Below are 23,645 nucleotides of genomic sequence, written 5' to 3'. Positions count from 1 at the left end.
TTCACTTGCTTCCATTAGGAACCATGGTGGTTACTAACCTATGGGTACTTTAAACCCTTTCCAGGTTAATTCAGGAGTATCTAGTCCAGTGTCCCTTAACTTTTGCTGAAGGATCCAATCCGAATCTCTTAATTACAGTGCTGATACTGCATTTGCTTTTAGAACAAATCATTTTTTTTCCCAAGTGCTTAGTCACCATGGCAGGAATCAAGAAAATATAACACCTGTTTTCTGTAAATCTCAGAGAACATATCTTTTATGTATAGGGATCAGCTACTGCTCGTACCACTACTTGTTGCCCTGTATATGTGCAAACCAAGTATTGCCTTATATTCTGATGTTTCAAGAGAAAAGAGAAATCTATATTTTGATGTGAAAACACCCAATTTTCAAATGTTGGTGAACTACTTGAAATTGATTAATAATATTTTCAGCAATGTGTGATGCAACAGAGGAACTAAAAGGGATAACTATGCGTTTGATATTTAGGAGCTTATTGGTGACATGCCTTTCTAGACCCAATTATGGCCCCATTCACAAAGATTTCATGGCATTTTATATACGTCCTCTACTATATAGCACATGACATTGATTCATGATTTTTTTTCCAATTTAGATAAAATTTATTTATTATCTTAGAAGAAATTAAACTGAAACCTTTGGGAGTAATCTTTTGTAGTAAACAAACTGAGCCTTGGTGGCTCAGTCGGTTAAGTGTCTGCCTTCAGCCCAAGTCATGGTCCTAGGGTCCTGGGATCAAGCCCAACATTGGGCTTTCTGTTGGGGGGTGTTCTGCTCCCTCTCCCTCTGCCCCTCCTCTCTGCTTGTTTTCCCTCTCTCTCCTCTCTCTCTTTCAAATAAATAAATAAAATCTTTTAAAAATCATAAAACAAAAAATAAACAGAAATCATTATATCTTCATCTGATAAGTATAATTTATATGTTATGTAGTTTTCTACAAGTTAACATCCAACGTGACAGAGTTGCAGAAAGACTCATGGCACAGAAGAATTTCTAATAAGTGTAGAAACTAATGTTTGAGTATAATTGTCAAAACTTTTATTTTAACCATTATGTCACATTCCATAGTTCAGAAAGGTCCATAGTTGTCTCTTGGGAGTTCTAAAGACTTTCCCCTTGTGACCGGAAGGTCACATGGAGAGGGTCTCAGAATCTTCTGATTGTCTGTACTAGGATTGTTCTTAATCACAAAGAAACCCAGGAGAACTCCTTGGGTCTTTCCTATGACCAGATATATATTTTATCATACTACAAAGTGTGTTGATTTTATAGATAAGTTTGGGAAGAATGAACATCTTAAAAATAGAAATACCACTCAGTTTTTTATGTGGACCTTGTATTTTACAGCCATGAACCTATTCAACTCTTATTCAACTAGCTTTTATACATATAGATAGATGATAGATGATAGATAGATGATAGATTTCTTCAGATTTTCCATGTAGACTGTCATGTTGTCTGTGAATAAAGACCAGTTCATTTCTTCCTTTCTATCTGGTGGTCTTTTTTAAAATTTTGTTATTACACAAAATAAGACTTAAATAGAAGTGGTAAGAACAGATATCCTTGCCTTGTTTCTAATTAGAGGAAGAAGGCCTTCAGTCTTTGAATGGTAAGTGTGAAGTTGGCTGTAGGCTTTTTGTAAATTTCATCTATCAGCAAAGATATTACTTTCTATGCTTAGTTTGCTGCAGGTTTTTTGTTTTGTTTTGTTTTGTTTTGTTTTTGTTTTTGTTTTACTATGAATGAATGTTGATATCAATTTCTGGCAGATTTTCAAATACTGAACTCTTGCACTCTTCTGAAAATCTCCGTTTGGTTATGACGTGCTATCTCATCAGTACATTGCTGGATTTGATTTGCAATGATTTTGTTGAGGATTTTCACATCTATAATCATGAGAGATAACAGTTAATAATTTTCTTTTCCTGTGATATCTTTGTCTGATTTTAATAGTAGCATAATGCTAGCCTTATAACGTGAACTGACAGGTATTCCCTTCTCTTCTACATTTTGGAAGAATTTGTGTGGAATTGTTTTCTTGTTGTTAAGTGATTGAATTTACTAAGGAAAAGACATCTAGACTTGGAGTATTCTTTGTTTGAAGGCCTTAACTTCTAATTTAATTTCTTTAATTGGCATAGGATTATTCAGGCCATTTGTTTCTCCTGAGTGAGGCTTGACACGTGTCTTAAAAAGAACTAGTCCATTTAATCTAAGTTGTTGAATTTATGGTCATTAAGTTGAGTTTAATATTCCCTTTATTATCTTTTTAATGTATTTAGGATCTGAGATCATGCTCCCTTTTAATTCTTGTTTTTGTGCCTTCTTCCCACCCCCTCCTTTGATCAGTCTGGATAGAAGTTTATCAACTTTATTGATCTGTTTTATAAAAGTGTCTTTTGGTTTCGTTGAATTCCCTGTTTTTTCCTACTTTCCAAATTATTTGTTTCTGCTCTTATCTTTATTATTTCCTTCCTTTTGCTTGCTCTTCTCTTTCTAGTTTCTTAAGATGTAAGCTAAGCTTGGATAATTGATCTGAGACTTTCTTCTTTTCTAATATAATCATTTGATGCTATAAATTTCCCTCTACATACTTTTTTAACTACACCCCACAAATATTGATATGTTGTGTTTTCAAATGTATTCAATTCAAAGTGTTTCTAATTTCCCTTGTGATTTATTGTTTTATCAATAGGTTATTTGTAAATGTATTATTTAATTATAAATACTGGGGAATTTTTTTTGAATTTTTTAAATTGATTTCTACTTGAATAAGTTACAGAAAGAAAACATTATTTATGTAATTTCTTTTATTTTACATTTTTTCAGGCTTGTTTTATGGCCCAGGATATAGTCTATTATGGTGACTATTCCTTATGCAATTGAAAATAATAGGTGTTCTGCTCTTGTTGGATGGAGTGTTTTATTTATACCAATTAAGTCAAGTTAGTTAATATTGTTACTCAGATCTCCTGTGTTCTTACTGATTTTCTACCTGATTTTTCTATCAATTGTTAAGCAAAGAACATCAAAGTTTGCAGTTAGAATTGCAGATTTACTTATTTGATTTCCTTTCAGTTCTATTAGTTTTTGCTGCATATATTTTGAAGCTCTGGTGTTAGGTGCTTACACTTCTAAGATTGTTATGTCTTCGTGGTGGTTTGACCCACTTTTCATTATGGAATGTCTCTCTTCATCCCTGTTCTGAAGCCCCCTTTGATACTAAAATAGCCACTTCAACTTTCTTTTGATTGGTACTTACATATTACACATTTTCTTGCACTTTTACTTTTAACCTAGCTATGTCCTTGTATTTAAAGTGAGTTTCTTTTCAATAGCATTTTAATCCAATATGAAAGTTTCTGTATTTTAATTGGTGTGTTTAGAACATTTATATTTGATGAAATCATTGATATGGTTGGAGATCATAATAATTTTTAATTTGTGTCTCTAAATTCTTAAGTATTAACCATCTTTATATTTAAAGCACATTGCACATAATGTGAATCAGTAGATGTTTATTAAGTTTATATTTCTTTCAGATCCATTGTCTTTTTCCCTGTATTATGGATTTGATCTAAATATAGTAACTCTAATATTTCCAAATCAGAACTTTTTTCATATAAGTTATGAGTGAAGAAAATAGCTATTATACTTACTTTCTAAATCACATTTTCTTATGAATACATTTCACATGCCCATGCAGGATAAGAGTGTTATAATAGCTGCTGAATATCAATCAGTGAATATTAGATTACTTATCATTCATCTACTTATTACATGTTGTACTTTTGATAATTAAGAGTCCATTGAAACAGAGGAAGAAAAAAAAGGAATAAATTTATACATGCCTTGCTGCAGAAATCAGTAGCAGCATATGGTCATGAATAAAGTATCACCATTTCAATATCTGTGTCTGCTTTAGTTCCCAGTAGTATTATCTGTAGAGAAGACCTTTGCTCTACAACAGAGAATACTTTTAGCATTTGAAAAAGCATTATTTCTGAGAAGTGGGAGAATGTGATAGTGGTTTAACATTAGCATGTTTATAACAATAGTGAGTCTAATGTTTTGTTTTCATTCAAAACACTATTAACCTTCCCCCTGGAAAATAAAAGTTTAATTTAGGAGCGAATGTTCTAAAGAGGTATTACTTTCCCACTGGAGGAGAATCCCAAAGGCGAGCAGAGAGAACAGAAGGTTGCAGAGATACTCAGTAGCCAGTTTATAATACTGGCAGATAGAATGTGACATTAGGGAGATAAAGGGGGGGAAAAAAGAATATTTTATTAGGGTTCTTGGTGTGTCTCATTCTCCTGCTCCACAGTACAACTNGTTGCAGAGATACTCAGTAGCCAGTTTATAATACTGGCAGATAGAATGTGACATTAGGGAGATAAAGGGGGGAAAAAAGAATATTTTATTAGGGTTCTTGGTGTGTCTCATTCTCCTGCTCCACAGTACAACCAATTGATTCTTAGGCATGATGGTGAACAATATATAGACTAATCCCGAAAGTAAGCAATATCTGATTTGCCCCAAACCTCAAGCTCAGTGTTCCAGGGTATCATACACTACACCATTGGCTTGTTCTATTAGGTTTTGTTTAGTTTTTTTGTGACTAAGAATTTGTGCAAATTTTGCATTTGTTACTGTTTGCTTTATATTTGAGTCATTCTCCATGACTACTCATTTACTTATCCATTCCACAATTGAGTGTATTCGACACTGTCCCTGGTGCTGAATAGGACTATTGCTGTGCAAAAGCGGTTTTAAGAGTTGATTCTGGAGATGAGAACCATTTTTAATTATAGTGGGACAAATGCCCATATTAAAGTTACCAAGAATACTTCCAGGTTTATTGAATCTAGGAAATAATTTGCAATACTAAGAAATGTATTTTTTAATTAATAAAAACTTAAATCAGAACCAGAATCACACTATGATTGGAGATCTACCAGAAAAGTGGAACTCCCGAAAAATGTGCCAATATTAGTAACAACAACAACAAAAAAAAACCCAAAATTTAACTTCTCAGTATTGTCAATGGAATAAGATATCATCAAAAACTCATTTAAGAGTTGTTTCAAATGTGCAGTAACTCAACTGGAAAGATGCAACTTGAAATTAGTGATGTTTTGAGTAAGGGTATAGGCTTTGCTCAAGAGCCATCATTAGTATTACCCCACTTCAGAACACTGAAATGTTTTTCAAGTTTGTATAAAAGTGCCAGGCTGCCCAATATTATTGTTTTATCTGAAGCTGCTGTCTGTCAACCAAAAATCAGGCTCAAAAAATCACAATTACATCTACTCCAGACCTAAGTAACATTGGCAACTTCACTAATCAACCTGGGGATGTACTACCATGATCAGAAATGTGTGAGACTGTGGACTCTGGGAAACAAACTGAGGGCTTCAGAGGGGAGGAGGGTGGGGGATTGGGATAGGCTGGTGATGGATTAAGGAGGGCACATATTGCATGGTGCACTGGGTGTTATATGCAAATAATGAATCATGGAACATTGCATCTAAAACTGGGGATGTACTGTATGGTGACTAATATAACAAAATAAAAATTATTAAAAAAAAAGAAATGTGTGATATTTACGAAGCCATTATCAAGAAGAAGAAGATGAAGAAGAAGGAGGAGGAGGAGGAAGAGGAGGAGGGCGGGGGGGAAGTGGAAGGGGAAGAAGAAAAGAAGAAGCAGCAGCAGCAGCAGCCATTATTCATGTGGTCCAGTCCCAGAATGATTTTGTGATTAAAGACACACAGCTCATTATCAAAAAACAATCCGAGGACCCTGACCCAAAGATGGCGGCACCCAGCGAAGTGATTGCAGCTGCCTTGGGTGAAGGCGATGGTGGAGGCAGTGGCTTTGGGTCTTGACTTGTGGATAGACAGACGGTTCGAGGCGCTGGGAGTAGACTGAGCCATAGGGCACCTACATCTTGGTGTCCTGCAGGAGGAGGAGGAAGAAGAGAAGCTGGACACTCTGCAGGGTATCCTCTCTGCCTTCTTGGAAGAAGATTCTCTTAACATCTGCAAGGAGATTGTGGAACGATGGTCAGAAAGTCAGAATGTTCTCACCAAAGTGAAAAAAGAAGATGAGATAGAGGTCATTGCCACCTAAATTTAGAAGCAGGGACAGATTGTGGTGAAGCCCAGGAATGTATCATAAGAGGAGAAGCAGAGAAAAGCTACACTCCTGGCCCAGTATGCTGATGTGACAGATGCAGAGGATGAGAAGGATGATAAGAATGATTCAGGTGCTACCACGATGAACGTTGCTCTGATAAATCTGTATCCCAAAACAACAGTGTGGAAAATGTCTTTAATGCCAGAAAACGAGTGAGACTCGCTTTGGGATGAGTCCCNTAAGAATGATTCAGGTGCTACCACGATGAACGTTGCTCTGATAAATCTGTATCCCAAAACAACAGTGTGGAAGATGTCTTTAATGCCAGAAAACGAGTGAGACTCGCTTTGGGATGAGTCCCAAGGAAGAAGGAACAGGACAAACTACAGAAGGAAAGGGACAAACTAGCTAAGTAGGAGTACAAGGAAAAGGAAGAGGAAAGGGCACAAAGATGGGAGTGGAAGCAATAACCTTGGTCCACTCTTTTTTTTTTTTTCCTCTCTTCATGTAGTTGATCAAAGGGAGAACTGGTTGTGCACATGTGTATTTAAGAGACACAAGAGAACAAAGTTGTTTCCCAAGGCATTTCCCTCTGTTTACATGGTTCAAAGGAAAATCATAAGCACTTCTAATTACAAAATGTGCCATGTCTCTGTGGTATGGGTAGTCAGATTATTGTAGTTGATGACTGTACCAAAGATCTGGAATGGGGCAACTTTTATATTTTAAAACTCAATTCCTGGCTCCTTTTGACCACTTTGAAAGTCTTTTCTCAGTTAAGATAAAAAGCAGACATATTCAGAAAGCTGACAGACATAGTTTTCATCCTGAAGGAGCAGAATCATGACCACTCCTTTCCTGAGATGAAATGTGGGAGTGTAAAGTACTTTAAAAGTAGTATTCAACCCTTAATGTATTGTTTTATGGATGAAATAGAAAGTTTATGAAGAGCCCTACCTGGATCCAGATACTATGTTAACATGGCAATGAGCTATGAAAATGGAAGAAACTACATGGTAAATGTTCTAGATTTGAGGGGTTTTGTTGTTTTTGTTGTTGTTGTTAAGTTTCAGCCAATGGGAGGAAAAGAAGTATTTTTTTTAAGTAGAGATAGTTACATATTTTTCCTCAACTAGACTACGATTTTGAAGGATGTGTATTGGGTGGAAGGATATCATTGTTAGCTAGATTCATTTTTTATAATCATGAGTCCTTTTGAGTGCTGGTAGAGATTTCATTCCTGATCTGCCCTAAAACATGAGTATAAAGAACTGATAATTACAGGTTGAGAGAAACTGCACTAACCATGTGTTTAAGAAAGAAACACTGGAAATCTCTGTGAACACAAAGATATGTAAGAGTGTACATTGTGGGTGCTCAACAAATTTATTTAATGAGTGAATGGAAAATGAGCAAGAAAAATGAGCAGGAATTCTCCATTTCTACTTTTGTCACAAGTCACATTCAATTGTAAATAAGGCCTTTCTCTATTTTAGACAGCAGACTGTCAAAAAGCTTGAAGGAAGCAATCTTCCGGACAAGTCAGAAAATAAGTATTTTATCCCTGATGTTGGCAAACTCCTGCAGGCAAGCAAATCTGGCCCAGTCTGTTTTTCTATGGTGCAAGACAACAATGTATTTTGCATTTTTAAAGGGTTGCAAAAGAACAGATATGTGACAGAGATCTTTTGTGACCTGTGAAGCCTAAAATATTTACTATCTGGTCCTTTGGAGATAAAGTTTGCCAACCTCTGTTTCACACCATTAACTATGAGGTTAACAAACATTTTTACCTTTGTGCAGAAGGTAAAAAGAAGCACAGTTAAGGAAAAGATGTGTCACCTCTATACATTCCTAAAACTGTGGCATTGCATTTTTAAAAAGTAACCCCCTTTTAAAAAATAAACTATTTAAATCACAAAACAAAAAAAATGCAAAATAAACTTTTCTCTTTGCAATTTTCAGACACAGTGAAAAGAATATATATGTCACAATATCACTATTTCTCTTCCTCTATTCTATTCTATTCTATTCTATTCTATTCTATTCTATTCTATTCTATTTTATTATAGATACTGCCTCATGTCTCACTTTGGACCCCTTCACAAAACTATTTTATCCAGTCCTAGCAAGCATGTCTATCTTATTCTCCCACCTCTACCCTTTTCTACTTACTCCATATTATAAAATATCAAAATCATCAGTCAAGCAAGGTTGGGGAGGAGAATTTAAATAGGTAAAGCAGGATTCCGTTTAGAAGGAGAGGAAGGGAAAATTTAGCAAACTTAATAGAAGAGTAATTTTGGTTTTGCTACATGGAATTTCTAGGCCTTTGCATACTAAAAGTTAGTAGAGACTTAATCTGAAAGGAACTCTATGAAATATTTATTCTAACTCACAAATTAGAAACTTTGCTCATATAGTTTAAGTGCTCTGCCCCTGATGACATAGTAATATTCAAGGTGAATCTGGGAAGCAGTTGTCCCAGCTGCATACTTATTATCTGAACACTGTGCCACCTGTCATTATCTCTAGCAGAAGTGTCAGGAAACTGTGACTCTTGGGCCAGATTTGGCCCACTGCCTGTTTTTGATAATAAAGTTTTATTGGAACACAGTCACACTCATTTGTTTACCTATTTTTTATGACTGTTTCTACTGTATTACAGCAGAGTTGAGTAGTTGTGACAGATGCTACAAGGCTCACAAAGTCTAAAATATTTCTTATTTGATCATTTACAGAAGCTTCCTTTCCAAAAGTATGTCTATTAACTTGTATCAGGGCCTTCAAGATGGAGATAACCCCCCTGCCCCCGACACATGAATACAGCCACATTATAGGGTTCTGCTGACTCCTCTGATCAGTCACAATCATCTGGGAAAGGCTTACCCTTTACTAAGGAGTGAAAATAGGAGTAATATTGGATGAAAACCTTTGGCGGTCTTTTGAAATAACTCACATTTATTGATTGTGTATCATTTTCCTGGCACTGTTCTAAGTATTTCACAGTATTAACTCATGTAATATGCACACAAAACATATATCATTATCTGCTATTAACTCATTATAGTTGAGGAAACTGAGACTAGAAAGGTTAAATAGCATGTTTAAAGCAACACAACTGTGAAGTGGCAGTCAAGTTTTAAGTACAGATACTGTCACTAGAGCCCAGTCTTAAATTTTAAGTGGGTTAGCATCTCCAGAAATAGTAAGAAAATCTGTTTTTTTGCAACTGCAGTAAGCCAAGTGAAGCTGCATGTGAATAGCCAATGTTGATTTAGGATAATCTGTGATAATGCTTGTAAAGTATAAATGTCCATTAAAGCATTTGTTCGACCTGTATTTCTTGACCACCTACTGCATGCCCAGAACCCATTTTATTACGTGAAAATAGTTCTTTCCTTGACAGCACTTAGAATTTGGCAGGGATTTCCTTTCTAGAAGGCTCAGGATAAAAGTAAAGGCAACAAGAATCAAGGGTTCTTGTGGGAATGAGGTTGTTATGCTCTTTCTGACAGTAGATAATTATGCTAAATAAAGAGCAGGCATTCTGGTTAAGTGAAAGGAATGTGAGCATTATAGCCAGAAAGCAATGAATTTCACTTTCAAGCTTGACTTTAGAGAAGTTACTGCAAACTCCCTGAGCTTCACTTTTTTAAATTAATTTTTATAGTTTTATAGTTTAGAATATTTACTTCCAGAGTTTTTCATAAGGATTAAGTGAGATTATATATGTGATGAATTCTAGAGTAACGCCAGCAACTTAGCTGGCTTTCAACCTTTTTTTTTNTTAAATTAATTTTTATAGTTTTATAGTTTAGAATATTTACTTCCAGAGTTTTTCATAAGGATTAAGTGAGATCATATATGTGATGAATTCTAGAGTAACGCCAGCAACTTAGCTGGCTTTCAACCTTTTTTTAAATTTCTCTTATCTTTTTTAAAAACATTTATCGATAATTCTCATATTTCAGTCCTGGCTCTGAATTCTTCATCTTTGAAATGCCATGCACAAGGTTACAGCTGCTGCATTCAGGAATATAACACAACCATCCCCCATTCATGGATATATCTAAAGATAATTGGAAAAATATTAATCATGGACTGTATGTTCATATATAAGTTCATTATTTGTGATTTATCTTCTCCTTAATGCACATTCTATTTCTTAATATATATTGCAAAGCCTTTAGGGTCCAGCACCTAAACTCGACTTTGGTAACTCATTAGGGAGTTTTGTAGATATTCTTCACACTTGTGGTAATTAAATATTTTAGACTATTTCAGAAAGAGACAGAGACTCACTAAGTTCATGTTAAATAATAGATATTAGAAGGCTATAATGGAGAAGTAATGGAGAGAGAAATCCAAGGAATAGATGCATGGCCAATTCAGAGATCATGGAAGTCAGGGTTTTTGCTTTTCTAGGAATTTACAGCTCTGATATAATTAGAAAAAGTAAGCCTGCTCTCTGTATATCCCTTCAGCCACAATGACTGTATTTTATTATTTCTCTTCTCTTCTCTGTGTCACATTGTTTATTCGGAGCTTTTTGCTGTGCCATAGTTCCTACATACTATCTTTCCTCTGTATCTCTTTTTGTTTCAGCTTGCTACAGTAAACTGTTGGTTTGTTTGTTTGTTTCACTGGGTCAAATTCCCCAGAGAAACGTTGTGACTAACTTAACCAACCATCTTTGTCCATAGTTGCATAAAGCATTTTCCCAAAGCCACACAGGGTGGCATTGTTTAGCTCACAAATTGTCAATCATGGAATAGTTTGCCCATCCTTAGTCACTTCAACTGTGGCCAAGAGGATGGGGTTCTATTGATATACAGAATTTGGCCATTTATATTTTTTAAGAATGGTGCAAGATCACATTCCATAACTGGGATAGGTGAGGACAGAGAGACTATGGCTTAAATATAGCATACCCTTGGAAAGATAGTTAAAGATTTAGTATGCATTCTGGTGTTTATAATGATTTATGAAGGTCATAATAATCTAATGGGAGAGACAAAAGCAAATCATATACAGAGAGGCATGTGGCACAGAAATCAGTCTTTCGGCTCCTAGAATTTCTTGAGAAAAAAACTTCATTCTTTTTTTCCCTAGCAACTTCCCCAATACATGAGACAAAAAAGACTTTTGATATATATTTGCAGAATGGGTAATGAATGGCAAGGATTCTTGATTGAGCTGAGCATGCCAATGTTAAAACCACCATCATATGATGTTTTCATTCTCTATTGTTTTCAGTGGATGGTATAAACCAGCAAGAAGTTCAAAGTTCTATGCCAATAGATTTGGAATATCTTGGTATTTAACACATCTTAAGCAGACAGTGTGTGGAGGCACACTTCAGTTCCCTTGGTGCCACTCTGGAAGTGATCCTGATTTAAAAAGAAAATTTAAGTCCCAGTTATGTCAGTCAGTTAATCTTTAACATTACCTTGACAATGTAACCTATTTCTTATATAACAGCACACTACTATGTGTAGGCTGCATTCATATTTGCTTTTACAAAACTAGCCCAAATTGTTTCCACTGGTCTAGAAAAACAAACCCACAAGCATCTGCTAAAAAGTAAGCAGCTTGTAGTTGGAATCAAGTAACTGACAATCTTTGCTTGGGGCAATTTTGGTCTGAGCAGATGACCTCCCTATATTCAAAAGGTTGAAACTAGTATAGAATTTGGGAAAGTCTGGTAGCCCACAATATAAGAAATATTTAAAACTTTTAGACATTCTATCTTATGGCAATGCAGGAAAAAGTGTTTGACCTTAAATCCCTGTATATAGCAATAAGGCAGCAAACAGACAATTAAGAAGAAAAATCTGAAGGCCAAATGTCAAAAATGAGAGTGTTAACCCTGAGTTGTGACATTTTAAAAATGTCCTTGGCTCTCATTGAAGTGCAATTGCTAATGTGGCCATTTATTTGTCTATTTATAAGGGGAAAAAAAACCCTGAGATTTCTAAAATGTTTAGAAATGGACCTTATTCTCTCTGAAAATAACAAGAAGCTGTTATTTCCAACCTAAGGGTCAAAGCTAGGAAGAAGTGTCCATTAGTACCCATCAAAGTTTACACTTACATAGTGTATGTCTTAAAGCAAGAATTAGGACACTATTTTTTTTTATCTTAACTAATACTAAAATATTCTATGACATAGGAAATAATTAGTATAAAATATTTGTTCTTAGTGGCAAGTGTAGAGTATTTATTCTTGCAATCCTATGTGGCTGTAAAATAATTTAAAAGATAATACGTTTATGCTTCATCTTTCTTCTTAGTTTTGGTCGTTAGCACGATGCCATTTGAATAGGAGAAAGTCTCTTTATCTAAGTGTCGATCAAAAACTCACAAGTACTTTTCAGACTTGTAAATAGCCACAATAATTTTCTTATTAACTCTAAAATTACTACTTACTCATGCACTTTAATCAATACCTCCTTCTCAATGTTTGATTATGCATTAGAAAGCAGAGGAACTTTAAAAAACAATATTTTTGGAGAAAAAAATTATCTTGCCCCATATATGCTCGAGGTGGTTCATTAAATGTGTCTTCCATCCTTTATTCTTAAAAAAAGAAAACACATGGGAAATAATGTCTAAGAAATATAAGCTTTAGAGAAAGTACAGTGTTTATATTTTGGTATAGAGACCTTTTCGGATGGCTCTTTTGATGAGAGATCAAAACAACAGTCCTTGAGCTATGTTGCTAACTGCCCTCTTTTGTAAAGTGGCTTGCTTCAAAATCTTGCCCACATTTTGCTATACATGTGTCATTTGGAGTATGCATTTATTACTACCGTTCTGAGGGACAAAGGCCAAAACGTTACCTCTGCTTAAAAATAACACTCTCAGAGTCTGTTCATTTTTAGTCCTTGAAAATTTCTAGATATTATACACATTGACTTTGGCTCTCAGAAATGTGTGTCAATGGAAACACTTTGCTTTTGTAAAGAAAGCAATGTGGTATACCAGCTCTTAAATCATAATACATCAACACTTAAACCAAAGAGGCAACAGAGGTTTGTGATTAAGTAGGAGTATCTGGAATCACACTGCAAGAGTCTAAACCCACGTCTACTACTTAAAGCTTTATAAACTTGGGAAGTCACCTAACCCTGTCCATATCTTATTCTACCAATCTCTAAATAGAGGATAATAAAATGATAGTATATCACTTTTAGAGTTGTGAAGAGTTTATTCAAGGGAAGTAATTCAAACACCATGTGGTACATAGTAGCAGGCTATATTTACAGTGAAATTAGTATTCACGTATAGCTTTTCTTCACTTTACTGGGCATAATTTTACATTATTTTTGCATATATTTTAAAAGATTTTAACAACTTATTCTGGACTGGAGTGGCAACATGGTAAATTGGGGAGGAAAATCTGGACTTCAGAGTCAAAGAGATTTGGAATAATTCTGTCAATCATGTCTTACACCTTGTGTGAATTTGGACAAGTTACATCAATTCTTCAGACATGAATTTCCTATTCTTTAAAGTAGCATTCATACATTGAAAAATAAATAATATAATGCGTTCAGGAGTCTAGCCTAGTAATAGATGTTCAAAAGATAATGACTGTGGATTATGATTTGACCAAGTTAAATTAAATCCAGAATTGTGGGTGCTTATTTTACATAAAATACTACTAGTTCAGAATTTAGAGTGTTCAGGAAGTCTTTGATCATTTAATACTGAATTGCTAGATTGGTCTAGCATACTGGTTATACTTTAATATTAAATTTCAGTCAAGACTAATTATACACTTACTCCAGCAATATATTATTACCATCGTACTAATCTGATAAGCTAATGAACTCCATGAAATCCCACTTCCCCCAGTGTACCTTTGTCTATAACTGCAACATTTGGACTGAATTTTGGTGTGAGGTAATCAGATACTCCCTAGAGGGTGTACATACTGTGATGTCCCATCTCCAGATTTTGTCGCTAATGTATTTCCCTCAGCTGTCTAGAGCTATTTGCCAAAGGTTATGTCCCCTCCCAGAGAAGCTGTGACCAATAACTGGCTGATTGGAGGGACCTGAAGGCCTTGCTCCCTGACCCAATTTGGGGCAGCTCTGAAGAGCCATCTTAGTTCCAGAGCTCATTGAAGGATCAGCTGAGCGCTCTCTCACAACTACAGTGCAGACAACTTCTCCCTCTGCCCAGTGTGCCTTCCACCCTTCCCGTAGGTGTTATCTCCTTAGACTACTCCACAATACTCCTTTTGCACAGGACCCTCTGCCCAAAGTCTGCTTCCAGAGGACACAGTCTAATGTCCTCACTAGTTTGAAAGGTTTTAAAGCAGGGAAACATGAACCAAATATGTCTTTCTTTTATCTCATGGCACAGCAATGGATGAATTAAAAGTGGAACTGCTTTAGAACGTGGTCAGCCCTTTTGGAAGGCACAGCATGCATAATCACAAACATATGAAAGCACACCCACATTCAATGACAATTATTTACTACAAAAGTGGGGGAAAGAAATGTCATGAATTTGCTTTTGAAATTACTTGGCTATGTGTGTTATTGGCATAATTTATGATTGGCTATGTTTTTTGACATTTTGTGAACTTAGAAATTCTTGAAAAGTGGAAAAAATCATCCATTAAACTGTTTTCAAATGTAATAAATCTTTTATGAATACTAAATTTAATAATGAAGTGACATAATGTTATGCAGACATTTAATTAAACATTTATTCATTTTGATATTGTGGTTTCCTTTTTTGTGTTCTAGAGACAGTGAGTTTAATTTTAAAGACTCAAATTTTACACAGAGATCTTTGAAAATCTAATAGGCCATTGAAAATTTCAAGTCCTTGAATATATCTGAGCAGAAATCCAGTACATTTTTTACAGAAAGAAAAACATGAATTTTTTCTCTTTTCTTACTAATTATCTCTTGATTAAAGCCAGATGGACACATCCTCCACACTTTGCACCAAAGTTCACTCAAGCTTGAGAGAGACGAGTAAAGGAAACAGAGCTGGAGAGGGTGGGTGGTGGTGGGTATACTATGAGAACACAAAATTAACTCAGGTTAAATATGGGTCATTTCCTCTCCTTTTCCAAGGAATTTTCCATTTTCTTCAGCTTTATCATATATGTGTAGGCATATCTATGTCTATAACTGTGTCCAGTCACATATGGTTAGTCCAATAAAGTGATTAAAGTGACCCCCAATCACAGCTTTTTAAAAGTAGAGCAAAGATATGCACATATGATCACAAATCTTTGTGTGACACTGTCCTCTACTAGTCTCAGAAAACTGGCTCTTTAAAACAGTTTTTAAACCTTTATGTTACACATAAAAAAAATAATAGACTCATGTACATACAGGTGTGTATATTTTAATCAAGAGCAGCCAACCACCTTTTGTATTGTTTGCTCAATCATAAAACCACCAAAGTCAGAAATGGAAAAGACTCACTGTATTAGGAAAATAAGACCATCGAGTTTATGCAAGATAATAACATGTCAGCCATTTGGATTCAGTCCCACTCTGTTTCTAAAAATCATGGAGAAATATGCACCCATGTATTTTTTTTTCCTTAACAAGACAAACTTTGTTCTATATTATCAATATCTCTGAGAGATTATGTAACAGGACAACATAATATTTTGAACCCAAAATTGCCCTAAACTAAATTTCACTATTAGTTCCTCAAAATTCACTCTAAATTTGACCTAAAATTGATTATTTTAGATACAATACTTATTTATATGTTTAATATTAAATAAAATATTAATCAGATTAAAAATATATAATCAGGGGCACCTGGGTGGCACAGCAGTTAAGCGCCTGCCTTCGGCTCAGGGCGTGATCCCGGCGTTATGTGATCGAGCCCCACATCAGGCTCCTCCGCTATGAGCCTGCTTCTTCCTCTCCCAATCCCCCTGCTTGTGTTCCCTCTCTCACTGGCTGTCTCCATCTCTGTCGAATAAATAAATAAAATCTTTTAAAATATATATATATATATAATCATTCATGTCTTCATGTCATCAACTCGTATTGATCTATATTTCAGTCAACACTCATTCTGCCAGATGTACATAAAACATGTGGACAAATGGAGAGAACCAATTAAACCTCAATTTATGGTCACTTTGTGGAATTCCATAAGTACCCCTTTATCAATCTTAAGAACTGCTACATATTGAAAGTGAGCATTCCACCAAAATTTTCTCTTATGTGAATCAATCCTGCAGTGTTTTCAGTATTAATGACCATTTTTACAAATTCTGTCTTTCTCTTCTTATATCTTATGCTAGTCTTCCTCTCTTTTCAGTTATTCTTTATGTAAATTTAGTATTTCAGTTATCAGCAAGCTTATAACATTGAAGAACAATAAAACCCAGGGAAAAGAAGTTGTGTTAGGAAATGTAGCCATTATTTCACAATCAAAGGAATTAACTTAACGTCTTAAGAGTTACTTAATCTCTCTCAGCTTCAGTTTTCTTATTTGTAAATAATGTATATTTCCAGGATGATTTTAAGGGTATAAAATCTCTCATATGTAAGGAGGTCTTAGTGTGTCAGGCACTGTGCTAGACATCATATTATCTCATTAATTCTCACAACCCCTCTGCAAGGCAGTACTATAATCAATCCTCATTTTACAACTGAGGAATTGATGATAGTAAGATTACATAGCCGGGGTACCTACTTTTATATTCAGTAAATTATATGTTAAATATTGGTTATCAGGCCCAAAATGATCAAAGAGATTTTCTTAATGGATTTTGAAGAATTAGAACTGACTTTTAGCTTAGTTGGTATATGTGTTAGTCGTAGTTCTCCAGAGAAACAGACCAAGAGGATATACATATAGAGTGAGAGAGAGATTTATTTTAAGGAATTGGCACACATTTAGAAGCTGGCACATCCAAAATCCATAGGACAAGTCAGCAGCCTGGAGATTCAGGTTAAAGTTGCTGTTGTAAATCTTGAGCCTGAAAACTGAAAAGTCAGGCAGAATTTCTATGTTGCAATCTAGAAGCAGAATACCTTCTTTGGGAGATCTCTATTTTTGCTCCTAAGGCCTTCAACTAATTGGATGAGGCCCATCCACATTATGGAGGACAAACTGCTTTACCTAAAGTCAACTGATGGTAAATGTTAATCTCCTTTAAAAAATACCTTTCCAATAACATCAAGTCTGGTGTTTGACCAAATGACTGGACACTGTAGTCAAGCCAAATTGGCACATAAATTAAAAATCACAGTGTATTTCATTTAAAAAGTACCATATTGTCCTACACATACAGTCTCAGAGATATTATTCAAAGATACTTGACTGAAGAGTCCATAAGTTTGTGACTGTTAAATAATTAGGACACATGTGAAAAAGTCTTGCACGGTTTTGGCACAAAATGGGAAGTAAATAAATCTTGCTTGAATCTAAATCCAAATCTGAGTTCAAGTTACATTCTGGTATTTTTCAAGAGAAACCTCAACCACCCTATTACTAAGCAATATTCTCCTCAATATTGTCTACTCTTTTCTCCCTTTCTTTCTATTTCTCTGTTATAATTTCTTCTATTGATTTCACCATTATATTGTTGAAAAGATGTACTTTTAAGTCTGACTCTGACTTCCATATTTAAGATTCCCCAGATTTAAAAAAATCTCCAAAATAATTCTTTCATTAGAAGTTTGTTCAGGATGGCTTGTATTTTTTCATATGCCTTCATGCTTTTTTTCTATATTTTTTCATAAAGACTTAATTTTTAGAGAAGTTTTAGTTTTATAATAAAATTAAGAGAGAAAGGTACAGAGATTTTCCATATACCCCTTGCGCCCACACGTGCATAACCTCCCTTGTTATCTACATCACTCACCAGAATAGTGAATATAAATATATATTCATATATATAGATAGATGATAGATGATGATGATGATAGATAGATAGATAGATAGATAGATAGATAGATAGATAGATAGATAGATGATAGACAGATAAATGATAGATCTACACGACACAACATAATGACCCAAAGTCTGCAAGTCCATGGTTTACCTTCAGGCTTACTTTTGATGTTATACAGTCTATAGGTTTGGACAAATGTATAATGACATATCCATCATATAGAGTATTTTCACTGCCCTAAAATCCTCTGTTATCTCTCCTGTTCATTCCCCGCACATTCACTCCTGATCACTGATCTTTGTATTGTCTCTATGCCTTTATCTTTTCCAGGAGTCATATAGTTGGAATCATAATCTATGCAGGTTTCTCAGATTGACCTTTTTTTTTTTCAGCTAATAACATGTATCTGAGCTTTGTCCAAGTCTTTTCATGGCTTCATGCTAATTTACTTTCAATGTTAAATAATATTCCATTATCTAGATGTATCACAGTTTATGTACTCATTCACTTACTGAAGGATAACTTCATTGCTTCTAAATTGTTGCAATTACAAATAAAGCTGCTATAAACATCTATGTCCAGGTTTTGTGTGGACATGTGTTTTAAACTCCTTTGGATAAATACCAAGGAGCACAATTGCTGGATCATATGGTAAGAGTATGTGTAGTTTTGTAGGAAACTGACAAACTTTTTTCAAAAGTAGCTGTACCATTTTGCATTCCCACTAGCAATGAAGGAGAGTCCCTGTTGTTCCACATCCTAACCAGCATTAGGTATTGCCAGTGTTCCTGATTTGGGCCATTCTAACACGTGTGTAATGGCATCTCATTGTTGTTTCAATTCACATTTCCTTGTTGACATATCATGTAGAACATTTCTTCATGTGCTCATTTGCCATCTGTATATTTTCTTTGGTGAGGTATCTGTTAGGGTTTTTGACCCATTTTTAAATAAGGTTATTTTCTTATTAATTTTAAGATTTATTTTTATATTTTGGAATAAATTCCTTTATCACATGTGTGTCTTTTGAAAATATTTTCTCCCACTTTGTGGCTTACTTTCTAATTCTCTTGATCTTGTCTTTAGCAGGGGATAAGCTTATAATTTTGATGAAGTCCAGCTCATCAATTATTTTTTTCCTGGTTCATACCTTTAGTGTTATATTGGAAAAGGTGGTCACCTAGATTTTCTTCTATGTTATCTTCTAAGAATTTTATAGTTTTGCATTCTACATTCAGGTCTATGATGCATTTTGAGTTAATTTTTGTAAATGATATAAGGTCTATGTCTAGATTCTTTTTTTTTTTTTGTATGCAGGTATTCAGTTCTTCCAGCGCCATTTATTGATGACACTACCTTTGTCCCATTGCATAACTTTCCTATTCCTTCTTTTCCATCAAATGTACATCTATTTTGGTTCAGTTTTTGTATGAAATCAATATGGAAAAGAAGGGATATATACAAAGTAAAGTCCAACTCCACATAGTAATATAACATAGTGTGTTTTTTAACATGTGGGCTCAGGAACTTAAGATCACTTTGGAAAGTTATGTAAGCCCTCATTATATAAGATCTCTCATCTATAAAATGGAGATAATCATATTAACAGAAATCATAGAACTGTAATGAAGATTCAGTGATATAATACATACTGAGTATATAGAATTTTGTCTAGTGAATAGGAGCTCCTCATAAATGAAGAGTTTTATTTCAAGAGTATAATTAATAGGAAATAAAAAGACAACATACGTTTCCAGTTCACTCCTTAAGAGAACCACCTAAATCCAGGAAGGTAATAAGCAGCCTGAAAGAAATAACAAAGAATGTCAGCGCTCTGTAAAATGGTTTTTAAAACTTCTCCCAACAAGAGTAGCTTTCAAATGACAGTCTATAGTTTGGTATGAGTCTGTTACAATGTTTTGTCTGTTCTAGTTGAAAGCAAATGGGAAGATTAAAGACTGAGTTTGACTGTGTGTGTGTGTGTGTGTGTGTGTGTGCGTGCATAAGTTACAAGCTCTTTTTTCTTGGGAAAGATTCTTCTTTATTCTGAGATTATACCCATACTATACTTTTTGGTGTTATACTTTTCTTTAATGATGAAATGATTAGATACTAGTTGATGGTTTTGAAATGTCATTATATAATAAAATCAAAGGTTGATACCACTATGTCTGTCCCCAAAACATATTTTAAAATTATTTTGGTTTGTGAAATCAGATGTCTGGGAACCACTGCCTGAGGATAAAATCACTTCTTTAGTCTGGCCAAAGCTCTGAGATAAAGGTGCAGCAATGTTGAGAAATGAAGGTGATACAGGAAATAGGACTACAAAGGAGTGGACAATTTCTATGTGTTATACAAAAACAGGTTAAAGACTTTTTTTTTTTTAATAGAAGAATGAAGGATTCTAACTTCAAGCAAAATAGGTGTTTTGTTTGTTTGTAAGTGGCAGAATAACAAATTGCCACACATTTAACAGCTTCAAACAACACACACTATTATCTCACAGTTTCCCCGAGTCCCAAGTTGAGGTTTGTCTCAGTTGGGTTGTTTCTTCAAGATCTTACAAGGTTGCAATTAATGCATTGTTTGGGCTCTGTTTTCAACTGTAGGTTTGCCTTAGGGAGAATTTACTTCCAATCTCATTCCGGTTGTTGTCAGAATTCTTTGCGTGTGTGTGTGTGTGTGTGTGTGTGTGTGTGTGACTGAGGACCCCTGCTTTTTGCTGCTGGTTGTAGGCTGGAGACCAACCACAGGTGCTAGAGACCATCCATAGTTTCCAGGGGCCACCTGCAGTGTCTTGCCCTTTGTGTTTCCTTAGTGGGGCTGCTTACTTCATCAAGCCAGCCAGGAAATCTCTCCTAAACAGGAGTCTGACCTCAGAGTGGGGCCTACTTCCTCTTTTAAGGGTTTTTGCCAGATTTAGTTAGGCCTCTCAGGAAGACTTTTGATTAACTCAAAACCAATAGATTTAGAACTTAAATTACGTATCTGCAATATCACTTCACCTTTGCCATATTCTATTGTTCAAAAACAGGTCACATGTCTTCACTCTAAAGGTAGAGGATTGATTATACAAAACATGAACATAAGTTATGCAGAGAGATGGGAAATGGCCATCAGGGTCACCCTAGGTATTGTCTACTATAGAAAGGATTAAATGTGTTTTCCCAGACTCTTTACAGGCAGCACTATTGGTGTAGGGAAACAAGCAGCTAAGCACTACATACTATGAGTACTAAGGTAGTCTGATTTTTAACATTACCTCTTCCACTTATTTGCTGCTTAAACTGGACTGGTTGCTTAGTACATTAAGTTATCTCACTTGCAAAATAAAGATAAATACAAACTTTGCACTAAACGTTTTTTTAAGTTTCCGTACAACGCCAAAATGCAGTGATTTTGGATCTTCACCTGAGTGAAGTAGCAAGAGTGGACAATGTGTCCCTATGGCTGAAATTCCCAAAGATTAGGTAAAAATTACATTTTCTTTTTAGAATTAAACCAATCAAGGAAAAATTATACAGAGCAAGAAGAGTTTCATCTCCTTTTTTAAACATACAAAATAAAAGGGAATTTACCCACAACTTTGAATTTCTTGTATATTAATGCCTCTAGAACTTTGATAAAGTTGACTGGATCAACCGGAAATTTTTGAATCATTTGAATCAATATAGATACCTATACTCAAAGAGAAATGACAGTACGAATGTGTAATAATTTATCACAATATTTCCATACCTCTACAAAGAAATGAGAGGAAAATAGCATAATATTTCTTGTAAAAGTACAAGACCCCTCATGTAAAATGGGCTTTATGAAAATCACCTTGATTTACTATTTGACAAGTTGGCATCTTTGAATTGCACAAATTGCTTCTCCAGCCTCTGTGTAAATCTAGATAATCAAGTGACGCCAAGGCAGAATGTAGCTAATTTAAGTCAAGATTTCCTTGTGAAAAAATAAAATGCTGAAAGTTATGTAGCTCAGCTGGTCTCCTAAGTTCTGCTGATACTTGAAATACATGACTGATTCCTCAAGGACTTAGTCCAATGAAGGAACAAGTAGGGAAATATTTTACAATAAAGTGTTGATTTACTTTAAACTGTAATCTCTGGCAGACAATTGGGCAAAAGACTTTTTTTTTTTTATTCTTTTGCTCCTATGTGAAAAAATAAGCAATAGAGGCTCCTCAAACTGACATTACACAGTAGCTGGGTGATTGAATCTGGCACTTGCTGCAGTAAACTCATTCTTATATTACTCCTCTTACAATGCTGACAGGATTGGTTGTGGAGAATACCTGTGCTTTCTGTATTAAATTAAGAGGTATACACATTTCTTTCATCTTCACTTTCTAGCCCTATTTTTGTAAATTCAATTCAGGATAGTCAAGTTTAGGAGAAGCTGAGGCAAGCACTACATTGATCACTACAAGAAACTAAATAATTGGCATTTAATAAAAGAGTTAATAACTTTGCTGGCTTGAAGTCCTCAAAAAGAGGCTATAGCCAGGAATCTGGGGCTGAAATTTAACTGCTAAGGTAGCACCACGATAACTTTTCATGTTTTGAATTTGTGACCTTTACATTTTATCAATAAAATTTTGAAATGAAACTTACATTTCTTCCACTTAAATCCCATATCCTAAAACTAACCACTTTTCTCTTATTCCAAAATAACTCATTCTAGTCTCAAAGGTCTTTAAGTAGTAAATGTATGAAAGCCAATTTTCTATGAATACTGTTATGGATAATTTTATTTTTTTTATGCCTTCCTATATTTTTTGCTCTTTTACTAAACATTTATTTATAAATAAAAGTAATCCTGGTTCCATTTTGAAAAAAGAGTAAATTTGAAGTCATTTTTATTTAGCAATAGTGTTTAAATAACTTTTTATTTCACTCAAATTGGTTATTGTCTTAGAAATTTAGAATTCCACCAAGGGAAAGATTTACTTAAGTATAGTAATAGTTTTTTTTTTTTACCTTCTTTAGATCTCCAAATGAACTATATTCATGTTTATTATAGAATAAAGACATATCCTTAATTTATTTTTTTTAAATAGGTGCTTTCTATTTTCCTTTGTGTATTTGAAATCCAATTACAAAACTAGACATGATAAAGCTATTTTCTTATCACTTAAAACCGTTTAAAAATACCTAAAAAGCGAGAGGGAGAGTTAAGATGGCGGAGGAGTAGGGGACCCCTTTTTCAGCTGGTCCCCTGAGTTGAGTTGGATAGGTACCAGAGCATCCTGAACATCCACGGAATCAGCCTGAGACACAGGAAGATACATCTGGATCTCTACAAACGAACATCTCCAGCGCTGAATATTGAGGTACGAAGCAGGGAGCCGTGAATCCGCGCACAGATATGATAAACGGAAGGGGGAGGGAGCCGCCGTGTACGGACGCCGGGAAGTGGTAGCCACCTGCACGGGGGAGTGGGCGGACTCGCGGACCGGCACCTGCGAGAGAGCAGACTGAGAACATGAGCCGGGGAATGCACGTGACCAGACTGAAAACGGAGCTCCGGAGTGCACAAACCACACTGAAATGGAGCCCCGGAGCACGTGCGGG

General features: G+C 35.0%; 1 protein-coding gene and 1 pseudogene across 31 annotated transcripts in view; both read left to right on the top strand.

Annotated features, from left to right (window-relative positions):
• The window catches only part of PTPRD (protein tyrosine phosphatase receptor type D), a 2,142,161-nt gene that overhangs the window by 1,393,724 nt on the left and 724,792 nt on the right, over positions 1-23,645 (top strand). The gene's annotated exons all lie outside the window — the stretch shown is intronic.
• LOC100481280 lies at positions 5,841-6,635 on the top strand (annotated as a pseudogene).

Source organism: Ailuropoda melanoleuca, chromosome 7 (assembly GCF_002007445.2).
Source record: "Ailuropoda melanoleuca isolate Jingjing chromosome 7, ASM200744v2, whole genome shotgun sequence".
Taxonomy (NCBI): Eukaryota; Metazoa; Chordata; class Mammalia; order Carnivora; family Ursidae; genus Ailuropoda; species Ailuropoda melanoleuca.
This window is presented reverse-complemented; position numbering and strand designations above follow the sequence as displayed.